The sequence below is a fragment of the Bacillus rossius genome, chromosome 3 (genome assembly GCF_032445375.1).
Source record: "Bacillus rossius redtenbacheri isolate Brsri chromosome 3, Brsri_v3, whole genome shotgun sequence".
NCBI lineage: Eukaryota > Metazoa > Arthropoda > Insecta > Phasmatodea > Bacillidae > Bacillus > Bacillus rossius.
Window position 1 is genome coordinate 64,574,826 of NC_086332.1, and position 12,466 is coordinate 64,587,291.

General features: G+C 38.4%; 1 protein-coding gene across 2 annotated transcripts in view; it reads right to left on the bottom strand.

The window, feature by feature from the left end:
- LOC134530810 (SWI/SNF-related matrix-associated actin-dependent regulator of chromatin subfamily A containing DEAD/H box 1 homolog) overlaps positions 1-12,466 on the bottom strand; it is a 51,683-nt gene that overhangs the window by 15,844 nt on the left and 23,373 nt on the right. The window lies entirely within an intron of this gene.

Here is a 12,466-nt window from a genome sequence, read left to right on the forward strand (position 1 = left end):
CCCCGCACTCATAATCGCGTCCCTACGTTTCCATATCGTAGACAGGGTCGACGCTGATATCTTGTGCTGCCGTGCTATCTCAGACTTCGTCAACTTTCCATCGTCAACGTTTTTGATCTCGCTCGTACGGCCCCCGGTTCGTACGTACACCTCGGTCGTACACACAGATTTCCAGAAACAGTGAAAAATGAGGCATAAAATAAAAATAAAAAGTTTAAAAATATGTAAAGTGTAAGAAATACGTTACAGTTTATTAAAATACAGTCGCAACCTGCAGCGTTTATAAAAAAAATACGAGCTACATACACATTGCGTCAAAGTAAAAAATTAAAAAAAAAATTTACCGTCAATAGCGCGCCGTACGCGGAGAAAGGTCATTGTACTCGGTCAGCTGCTGTTACGGCGCGGCGTAGCCGCCGGCTGACTCTCTTTGTTCGCTGAGCTGCGCAGCACTTATAAAAAACGTATTCCAAAAACTAAATACCGCGCACAAAGCTCTTACTGAGAATTATAGAGCCGTAGCAAACCGTATGTATTCGGTACTGAGTAACGGGTGCGCCATCTAGTAACGAGTAACGAAACGTTACACACGGCTGCATCTCGTTACTCACATTTTTAGTATGTTTTACGCATGCGCGCGCATATTCGATGAATTTGCGTTACAAAGAACGATGTTTGTTTATTAAGTAAAGTATAATTTGGAAATTCGTCGTCAAAGTTTTTTACTGTTTATTAAAGGTATTGTGTGTGTAGACAAAGTTTGAGATTGGAACAGAAACAACGTAAGAAAGTATTGTTTACAAATTATAAATATGTATGTTTTTGTTTTTTATTATCGCGTATTTTCACGTTTTTTTGTTCTCATCTTAAAAGAGATATTATAAAAAAGCCGCTCTAATGAGATTTAATTGTTTTTTGGTTAACAAAAACTGTTAATTATCAAATATTGTTCATTGTTTATATTCTATTTATTATTATTTACGCGACGACATACTGTACGCGTACGCAATATGACTAGATTCGTTGCTGCAACATAACATAGCATGTTATGCGGTATCAGAAGTAACGAGTAATGTAACGTGATACGATAGTAATGAGTACTAATTGTTATAGTAACGAATACATACGGGTACGCTTTTTTTCGTTACTTTTACACCTCTTTAGAATAATGATAATGGCGTATTGGTGTGACGTGGTCACAAGTTGAAAAAACCTGGAGGATGGAAAAGGGAATATTTGGAAACGTGTGATTATTGGCTAGCACTGTTACTATGCGGGCGTGTTTGGAAGATAACGTGGTGAGTCAAGCAAGGGATAGAGGGGGAGGGGAATGCTGACAAAGAAACCCTTCATGACGTCATGTGTCGAGGACAGTCTATCTATCCAGGCGCACGCACCTACGCAATTCAGTTACAGCGCCCGGAGTTTTTAAGCAATTTGAACAATTTTTTTAAATTTTTTTCGTATTTGGACAGATGATGCAAAGGCACATATTAATACAGTGAAACCTCTATTTAACAAATCTCAAGGGACCAAAATTTGTTGTGTTTGTTGTAAAGGGGTTTGTTAAATGGAGGTTTCGCACGATATATTTCTAGTCATCATAAAGCTTCACATAAATGGCTAGAACTGTATTTCTGACTGTTTAATACAATATGAGGAATTAAACATGAAAAAGTACATAGAATACACTTGTTTAATGGCCAACTATTTGATGCTTGGAAATTTATCAATTCCCATCCGGAGTGCTTCCTGGCATGCCTTTTATTGTAAAATCGGCCCAGAGACGTTGCTGTTAGATGCCCTAGCCTCCATTAGCCAGTCAATAAGTATCTTGTCCAAATCATCAATTTTACATACTTTCACAAGTTTTCGATTTGTTCCTACCAGAGAAGCGTTGTTTTCGATCTGTTCCCGGTTGGATAATATGGTCGAAAGTGTAGACGCCGGGATGTCGAAACGTTTAGCTATATCACTTTTTTTTCCACCTTCATCAACAGGATTTAAAATTTCTAATTTTATTTTAACGTCAATTTGTCGCTGCTTTTTAGGATTAGATTTCATTTTACAGTAGTACCGTGTTGATTTCCGTAACTACGTGTGGAAATAAATAAACAACAGTGAAAACTGAAAAAACGTTGTACACAAACGTGTACGTGATGAAACTAAGATTTTCCATTTTTAATTACTCAGAACGTTATTCCAGGACTTAATACTAGGGCGCCAGAGGTCATCAAGAATTAAAAACAAAATAACACAAAAAAACTTATTTTATTGTTTTAATCATAATGAGAAACCTCGAGTCATGGAAATAATAACCAAACAAACAAATATTAAATAAAGTCTATGGGATGTCGTAGATAACCTGACTCTTGAATAAAATACAAAATAAATAAAGTTCCTGAAATTGTTCACTGAGTAAAAGTTTTGGGGTTTTGCTCCGGCTTGCTCGAGCATGAAACGCCTAACCAAAAGACTTCTGGACTTGTGTACATATAGTTTGTGCTAATGTGAGTAAATTTGCCGTTAATCGCCGAAAGTCAATGTTCAACTAATTTTATGATAATTCAAAGTTTATATAATTATAGTTCGCGTATGTTGACGGTAAAATTTACGCCAATTTTAATATATAGCGATGATGCAGACCATACCTTAACTCGGGATGATTAAAGTCGTTCGTAAAATACTCCGTCACTCACGTGAATTGAATGCGATTCTTCTGCATTCAATTACAGGGCGTCAATTAACATTGCCCAGTATTTTGACGTAATTTCCAGATCAATAACGCCGAAATTAGCATCGCCACGAACGAAATATTCCCAGAGGGAATACACTACCACACGCACTAAATGGCGTCATTTTCCACTCTTTCTCTTCTCTCTTGCCGAAATTAAATTGTTAATTGAAAAGGGCCAATCACGGCCGCGACACGTTAGCGTCCTTTTTAATGAAGCCAATGAAATGTCAATATCAATCAAGCATAGGCTCGTTAAAGCTGTTCCGAACGCCGCGCGATTATTTATTTTAGCAGTTGTCATGACGACACAGCACGAGATGCGCGCGCCGCCATGCGTGGAACAAAACAAAACACTGCCGAAAGTATCGGGAAGCGGTATTAACCTCGAACGTAAAACAATAATAAACAGTTTCAGTTAGTCTGATAATACCGTAGTATTACAGTGCCGCTCCCGATATAAATTTATATTTCACTGTCCAAAAAGTTAAATTCAATTTAGATCGTTAAAACAAATAACTGGAACTGGTTACTTCACAAGTTGGCAACATTGCGATGAAAGTTGAAAAACGTTATTCTCTTGCCAAACGACACTACTCTTCGTAGGCTGGACAGTCGCACTGTTGTTTGTAAACATGATCTGTCTAAATGTTGTGGAGTATCAGTTACCTGATTAGGCGAAGCAAGGATGTAGAAGAAGGCTCACCAATCTCCATACATGGTAAGTGACAGCTGAGCAGAGAGGTCGACTGCGGTGTAAACCACAGTGCTGGGATGGCGGTTCAGCCAACAATACCCTGTTGTAGGCGATCGACGTCGTGAAGACTGCTGGACCAGTGTGCTGTTCATCGATGATCGCATCACCTGATGTCACCAATGACATCACGATGGATGCCGTGGTGTCGTGCTGATGCGGACCCACCGGGTCTGCGGCGTGTTCGCTGGGGTCGTACCAACTGGTACGAGCTGCTGAGTCAAATGTCCAACACATGACTCTACATGTGCCTTGGACTACTGCTGCTGCTGCTGCTGCTGCTGCTGCTGCAGCTGCATCTACTGCTGCAGACGGTGTCGAAGGGGACCGCAACAAAACTCGTTCAGTTCGTCGGCAATCAGAAGACACACACACGTTAATCACACGTCCTATAACAGTTCTTATCACTTGCGCGATATGAATATACAGCGTCCTGTGATCGTGCCTCATGCTATCACTAACCCCTCTTCTTCTCTTGCTCCCCTAATCTAACATAAATTAAATGACTCGAGATTCCTCAAACTCATAAACTTAATAATTCATAACAACTTAATAATAAATATAAACATTAATTGAACACATAATAACTCTGTTAAATAATAAGGTAATGCATAAATAAACAGTATTTGCAACAATAACATTGCATAGTGTTTTTCAATAACAACAACAGGTTATTGTTTACCTTTATTGTAGGTGATGAATAAATAAAATATATTTTATGGATGTTATCAACATAATATCTTCACCTAGTAAATAATTACATTCAATTTCTTAATTGAGATTTGTCAATAATATTGGGCTTTCAATAACATATTAGCATATTTAATATGCTTCTCACATATCAAATGTGAATATTTTCCTTCATCACATGTTATACAATAGCTACACTTATTTACAAGAAGAGACATTATTTGCTTCTCAGCTATGAAATAATGACAATAACCTCAAGATAAATATTATTGATTGAGTGCTAGTGTATAGTGTTTATGTTTTTAAAGCTGTTCATTAAAGACAATCTTTAAAATTCTTTATCTTTCATTTCTTCTTTTCTCAATATAAAGTGGAGTGTTTTTATATCCTATTCATAAGAGTGTGGATGAAGTTGATATCCACTTATAGTTTCGGGTGTCCTGTGGGAACCCAATTAAAGTGCATTATTAACTACTAGACGATGAAGAAGCATAGGTAGGGGCAAGGCAGTAGCCTGGATCAAACTGTAAGTACTCATACCAACAAGTGTGTTCATTTAGTAGGATATTAGTCAACTAATCTTTAGGCCATTAATTATATGTAGTATTTAGTTGTGTGTTGCATTAGTTATACATTGTAATATGTCACATAGTGTTTGTACACATCTTATGCCAAATATTATTTAAAACTCACGTGTATATCCATTGCTAATATGGTCGAACTCGACTAATAGGGTGATAATAACTGTGTCTCAACACAGTAACTGTACACACAGTACATAATATTTGGTATGTCTCTCTAGGACAATGTACCAAACCAACGCTCAGGCAACACATATGCTCCAAGCACAAATATCAGTTGGAATAAAATCATCAACTGACAAACACCCTAATTCTTCGAATATAAATTACCATATCGAAGCAATGAGGTACCTATACACCTGGATTACCTCTATCAACTCATGAGGATATATATATATTTAAATTTCCTTAGCAACATAAACAACACAATGGTTTTTTTAGCATAACACAAGTAATAATGGTACATATTTGGTGTTCTAATTCACCACAGGTGTTTTGTAAGGCCTAAGTTGACTTAAGTTGTAATTACCTACAATTTTTCCTGTATCAGGGTCCTGTAGAGTGTAGCAGTTACATTTCTCCACAGCTACTACTTTGTAGGGACCTGAGTACAATAAAAATAGTTTCTTCGCTAGATGAGCCCACTTGTTACTAGTTGGTGCTGTACGGCGTAGAACTAAGTCTCCTACAGTGAATTTACTGATCCTGGATGCTGGCTTCCTTTTCTTCCTAAGGTCGGCTTCTCTTGTTAATTTATCTCGTACCAGTTCTTCTATTTCTTCCTGAGTTGGCCTCTCCATGTCTTGTTCTGGTTTGTCGCATTCCGGTATTAATTTCGGTGGTAACACCTCCGATCTTACAGAGCATAGGGCTTCATGGGGGGTTATGCCAATAGACGAGTGAATTGTGTGATTCAGTACACACTCAATAAATTTAATTTGATCTCGCCATGACTGTTGCTTGTCGTGGCAATATATACGTAGCATATTGCCAATTGATCTCATCTGACGTTCCACGGGGTTTGACTGAGGGTGTCTAATGGAAGATGTTGTTGGTACAATGTTCAACTTCCTAATTCCTTCTCGCCAGGTATCACTGGAGAATTGTGTACCCCTGTCAGATAGTACCACAGTAGGTTTTCCTACAGTTTCCACAAAATCCTTCATCTCTGCGAGTACGGTCAGTAAGACTGTGGCTAACATAGATCGGTATGGCAAACAATTGTAACTTGGCATAACAATATTACCCCCTTTGCTCTGTATAGGGTCTGGTGATCGGGGTGTTACGTCACCAACCCTCTCTAGTTTGACGAGTTCGTATTGTTTTCAGTTACAGCTTGTGTGTAGCTGCAACTCGCAGTCGGCTGAGGCTGCGTTCCTGTGCAGTTGGGTGGGATCGGCTGCTGCCGAGCAAAATATCCTCGCTGCATGGGATACGATGTGGTTGGAGGATGGTTGAGTGTAGAGAAACTCGCTGGTGATTGATTCACAGGAGCGGTGTCTGCTACAGGGGGATGCAACATATGCTGTTGCATATTGTTGGGCGGCTGACGGTTAGAGTAACTCCTGTACTCCCACCTGGGTGGCCTTCCATTTGGATCTTCAGGACGGTACTGCTTTCCCCACCACTGGTTTTGGTTGTGGGTGTAGGGTTTCTTCGGCTGGCGGTTTCCTTGATGTTGAGGTTGGAATTCCCTCCTGGTCTTCCACTTCCCTGTCAGGTACTGTTTCGCAGGCTGCCATGACGTGCAGTGGACGTTGGCCTTGCCGCCGTCGTTACCACGCTGCCAGGGTGTGTAGAGTGGTGCTGCCTTCTGATGTGTAGGCTTGAGGTCTTTCTCCACCTCACTATTGTTGTTCCTGGACAGCCGCTCCAGCCGGTCGAAAGCGAGGACCTGTTCGCGGAACTCTGTGATATTGTGGAAGCTGCGCCCTGTCAAATGTACTTGGTACTTGATGGGTAGCTGGGAGGTCACCATCGCCATGAACTCAATATCACCCATCTCTGGTTCGAGGTAGCGCGTCCTCTCGAACATTTGAGACAAGTGTGTCTCCAGAGTTCTGTTCTTCTTGCTATCATACCGCTCGGTATGCAGACGTGCCCTCAGTGTTCCCTGTATTTTCACATTCCAAAACTGCTGTTTGAAATGGCTTTTGAATTCTTGGTAGGAAGTGATGGTACTTTGTAATACCTCCCACCAGTAATACGCATGGTCTCTCAGTGCAGTTGCCATGCATTTCAGGCGTTCAGTATCACTTAGCCTGAACATGTCAGCGTATTCCTCGAAACGTCGAAGGAATCTCATTGGATTCTCTCCTTCATGAGCAGAGAACCTAGGCATCGCCTCTGACCATTGGCGTGCCGGGTGGTGCATCACTGCAACTGGGTCCAATGTGGTGTGTGTGTGAGCAGGGTTGGAGTGTGTGATTGGGAGCTCCGGTTGCTCAACCTGCGGTGAATCGCAGCTACTGAGGATTTCATTGGCATTGGTGTTCAGGGCTGGGGCCAATGCTACATGGTGACTGGATGTACGAGTAAGATTGTCTACCCTCAACTGCAATACCTTCTCTTGTAGCTTGCCTACCTGCTGCTCTATGTCAAGTGAAAACTCGGTCTGCCTTTTCACTAGTGTGTCCACCTGCTCCCTCATGTCTGTGGTGTGATTGATTACTACAGTTTCAATCATGGTCTGGCATGTAGATTGAATTTGATTCAGACCACAGCTGTTCTGAGCAGCTTGCTCAGCTAATTGGTTTAACCTGTCATTCAGCTGGCTGGTCTGGGTAGTCAACTCTGTTGCTAACCTAGTTGTAGTACTACTGCACTGCTGTTGTATTAGCTGCAACTGTGTATCAGTGTAGCTTTCGTGTTCTGCCAACCGCATAGAAATAGCAGACACACTACTCTTGACCTCACCCATTTCACTTTTAAGGGTGCTGTCTATGACTTCCAGCTGTTGTTTAATACTACTATTGAGACTCTCCTCCAATCTAGCACTAGTGCCCTGTAGACTCTCCTCCAATCTAGCACTAGTGCCCTGTAGACTCTCCTCTAACTTAGCACTCCTAGCACTTTGTTCCTGAAAACTAGCTTGCTGTTGTTGGTGGTTAGCTTTCACCTCTTGCCACATGCTTTGCAGCATGATGAGCAAGCTAGCACTTGTTTCATTACTAATTGCAGCTGGCAATAAAGGTAAGTGAATGTGTGGTGTGGTGGTAGCTTGGGGTGGTGTCACATCTACTCTAGCCGCTCCAGCATGTGTTACTGGGGTAACAAAATCTGTGTTATGTACTTGGCTAGGTGATGTGGGAACAGATACATCTACAGAGTGAGTAGACTCCACACTGCTGTCCCTGGAGCTGTCCTGACTGACACGTCTACTCCTTCCCCTAGTTTCCATATTTACTTATAACTTACAACATAAGAACACAATACAAATATGCACACTATCGGCCCCACAGTTCGTGCGCCAGAAAAATATGTTTGTAATTTCTTATTCCCTTCTGTACACAAACGTGTACGTGATGAAACTAAGATTTTCCATTTTTAATTACTCAGAACGTTATTCCAGGACTTAATACTAGGGCGCCAGAGGTCATCAAGAATTAAAAACAAAATAACACAAAAAAACTTATTTTATTGTTTTAATCATAATGAGAAACCTCGAGTCATGGAAATAATAACCAAACAAACAAATATTAAATAAAGTCTATGGGATGTCGTAGATAACCTGACTCTTGAATAAAATACAAAATAAATAAAGTTCCTGAAATTGTTCACTGAGTAAAAGTTTTGGGGTTTTGCTCCGGCTTGCTCGAGCATGAAACGCCTAACCAAAAGACTTCTGGACTTGTGTACATATAGTTTGTGCTAATGTGAGTAAATTTGCCGTTAATCGCCGAAAGTCAATGTTCAACTAATTTTATGATAATTCAAAGTTTATATAATTATAGTTCGCGTATGTTGACGGTAAAATTTACGCCAATTTTAATATATAGCGATGATGCAGACCATACCTTAACTCGGGATGATTAAAGTCGTTCGTAAAATACTCCGTCACTCACGTGAATTGAATGCGATTCTTCTGCATTCAATTACAGGGCGTCAATTAACATTGCCCAGTATTTTGACGTAATTTCCAGATCAATAACGCCGAAATTAGCATCGCCACGAACGAAATATTCCCAGAGGGAATACACTACCACACGCACTAAATGGCGTCATTTTCCACTCTTTCTCTTCTCTCTTGCCGAAATTAAATTGTTAATTGAAAAGGGCCAATCACGGCCGCGACACGTTAGCGTCCTTTTTAATGAAGCCAATGAAATGTCAATATCAATCAAGCATAGGCTCGTTAAAGCTGTTCCGAACGCCGCGCGATTATTTATTTTAGCAGTTGTCATGACGACACAGCACGAGATGCGCGCGCCGCCATGCGTGGAACAAAACAAAACACTGCCGAAAGTATCGGGAAGCGGTATTAACCTCGAACGTAAAACAATAATAAACAGTTTCAGTTAGTCTGATAATACCGTAGTATTACAACGTAAATTGTACTCCACCATAGATAAATATATTTGCGTGTGCGCATCTATAACCATAGAAACGCAAAATATACTAGTTCGTCTTGCCAGAGCGATGGTATGAGAGGTTTCCGCCACTAGCGCTAAATGTACCCGCCATTTTGAACAAAGTGTGGCATGTATACACGACTTGTGTTATCCATGATGCTTTGTTTATTTATTGTCTTTCGCGATGGTGCATATTATTTTACGGTTATACGCACGTATTTTTTAAGCAGCGAATGCAAAAAAATTAATGGACGTCTTGTAGGAGATGTTTATTTTTGCGTGTTTTTCAAAAGCGGCAGTTCGTTGTAAAGGGAATTTCACTATTTCGGAACAAATAAAATTCGGTATTTAGAGGTTAAAACAGCATTGATCTTATGGCGGTTCGGCGGGACCAAAATTTTATTTCGTTGCATAGGGTTTTTCGTTAAATAGAATATTCGTTAATGGAGGTTTTACTGTATATAGTACCACCATTCTATTACTGACACCACACAGTGTATTTTTTTTAATAAGATTCCATTACTATTTAGTTTCATTTTTTGGAAATCTATATTATTATTTTAATAAATTGGTGTTTATTGATGGTTCCTGAAAACCTTTACGTTAAATTGCTGTTTTCGTTAAATCCGTGTTCGCAAAATCGGGGTTCCACTGTATTGTATATTATGTAATAATGTCGTTGAGAAAGAATTGTTGACAGCGTTGAATTTGGAATACCAAATATTTGAGATATTTTTCTGCTTTTTTACCTCCCTGATCTACTGCGTGTAGATTTTCCAGTTTCGTTGTAAGAGAAATTGCTTTCTGTTTTTTTTTTTTTTTTTTAAATCCATTTTACGAACACTAACAATAAATTACTGAAAGTTAAGTCTCATTTATTACTGCACGAGATTTGTCCAACCATAACCTATTTACAAGCGAACAAATTTAACCCAGAAAAACTTAACCTCTAAACAAGATACATAACTGGTTAAATAATTTATTTCCCCCTACAACATGGAACAAAAACAACTTTCTAAACCTACAGATTTTAATTAAGAAACACTTCCACAGAATCTGTATCGGTTATCAGCATTCATTACAACACGGATGAACGATCACATATTTTCACAAAACAATGATGTAAATTGTTCTCGTGATGAAATTTTCTAGGCAGTTTCGGAAGATCGATTAATTGAAGTACGATAGCTTATGTTGTTAGTCAAAGTGCGTTTCAGTACGTCCGTAACTCTTACTTCTATGGCCAATCAGTTGTAAGATGGCGGCAATACTGTTTACTTGCCGAAGCGTAATTTATTTACGAAGCAAAATTGAAAATTTATGACAATCCTACAAAAATATTTTGAAGATTTTTCCGTTTTACCTTTCGCTGTAGCGGGTGTTTTTGGCGTTGCATCCAAAAAATGCTTTGTTATTTAGAGGTATAAATACATAGGATTGCACAGCGATTTGCCAGGACTTAACAGTTGCTCCGTTACACTGAGGATTTCGTTATAAAGGAGTTCGTTGTGCGAGGTTTTACTGTAGCATACCAACGTTCACTGTAGAGGTTTAGTCATTTTTGCAATATAAATTCCCAGTTGAGACGTTTTAATGTGCAGCGTAATCAAAAACATGAACAATACTAGGCATTTTAAACATGCAACACGTATTCAAAGTTATTTCACTAATGTCTCGCAAAACAGTAGGGCCTAGCAGAAAAATACACAGAATATTTCGGACATTTCCAATTTGAAGATAAACTATTATTTGAAATTATTTTGGTACATGTACCAGTAGTACGAAAAAATAGTATTTTTTTATCACTTTCCTCTTTTCACATTCACTTGCCTTTTACATATTGATGTCCTGATCCGTTGAAATATGTAAAAATGAGGTTATACTGAATTAACAATTTTGTGTTGTCAAGTTCACTATAGATGTTTCATAGAAAAGAAAAAAAAGTGTAAAGTTCTGTTACTTATAAGTTTGGTTCCAGGCTTCTTTTAACATCAAAAATTTTTGTTTATGGGCTACATTTTAGGGAAGAAAGTAGGGATGGGACGAATCCACATTTTGGTCGAATCCGAATCCTTGTTCGAATCCTCAGTGTTTGTCATCGAATCTCGAATCCCAGTCCCACACTAAACTTCACCACATGTTATTAAAAAAAAAATCACACATTTATTTTAAAAAATTACATAGGCCTATGTATTAAAAAAAATCACATGTGTATTTATAAAATTATAAAATAAGTGCATAGTGTATACACCTGATATAAAATAGAGACAAATAACCTCAAAAACCACACACGTAAGTTTGCATCTGTCCAATTCTCTGTTAAATTAATCCTTCCTATGTTTTCAATAAAATACGTTTGTATAACAGACACCATTTAAAAAAATTTACATTTTTTCTGCAATGTTATATTATTGAAGGTTGGAAATGATCAAGTAGTTATACTAATTGACAAAATGCAGCGTAGTTTATCTTATGTTTGTGCTATTTCCATTACCTTTATAATATAGTTTAGGTATACAATTTTCTAGAGCTGGACGAACCTCAGTTCACTGGTTTCGAACCGAGCCAAACCGAACCTCATACAGAAATAATTGTTTTGAATTAAAATGAACCAATGACCAGCATTTTGGTCTTTAACTGAGTGGTGAGAAAGAAAGGTTCTCCAGCCATATGTAAAATTAAAACATTATATAGCTTAGCTTATATATATACCAACTTTTAATTCATGAAGAAGTTACATCTAAATTTCAAAAAGACTATCTTCCTTTTTCAGTGTACACTAACCTTCATTTAAAAAAAATATTATAAAGATGACGAACATTCAGCATAAGGCCACATAACATATTTACGTGGTAGACATAACCCAACATTTTTAATAAGTAAAACTTTTTAATAGGACATAAAAAAAAAAGGCGAATGTGAATTAAGTTACCTATCTACATATTTTTGTGGTAGACATAACCTAACATTTTTAAAAAGTAAAACTTTTTAATAGGATATTAAAAAAAAGTCGAATGTGAATTAAGTTACCAATCTACATTACAAAACCCGCTGACTGCAGTTGCTGTTTTCTTGGAAGAATGCTGCTCGTCAGAAGAAACTTTAGACGTTTTTTTTGGGGTGGATCTGGGTCATC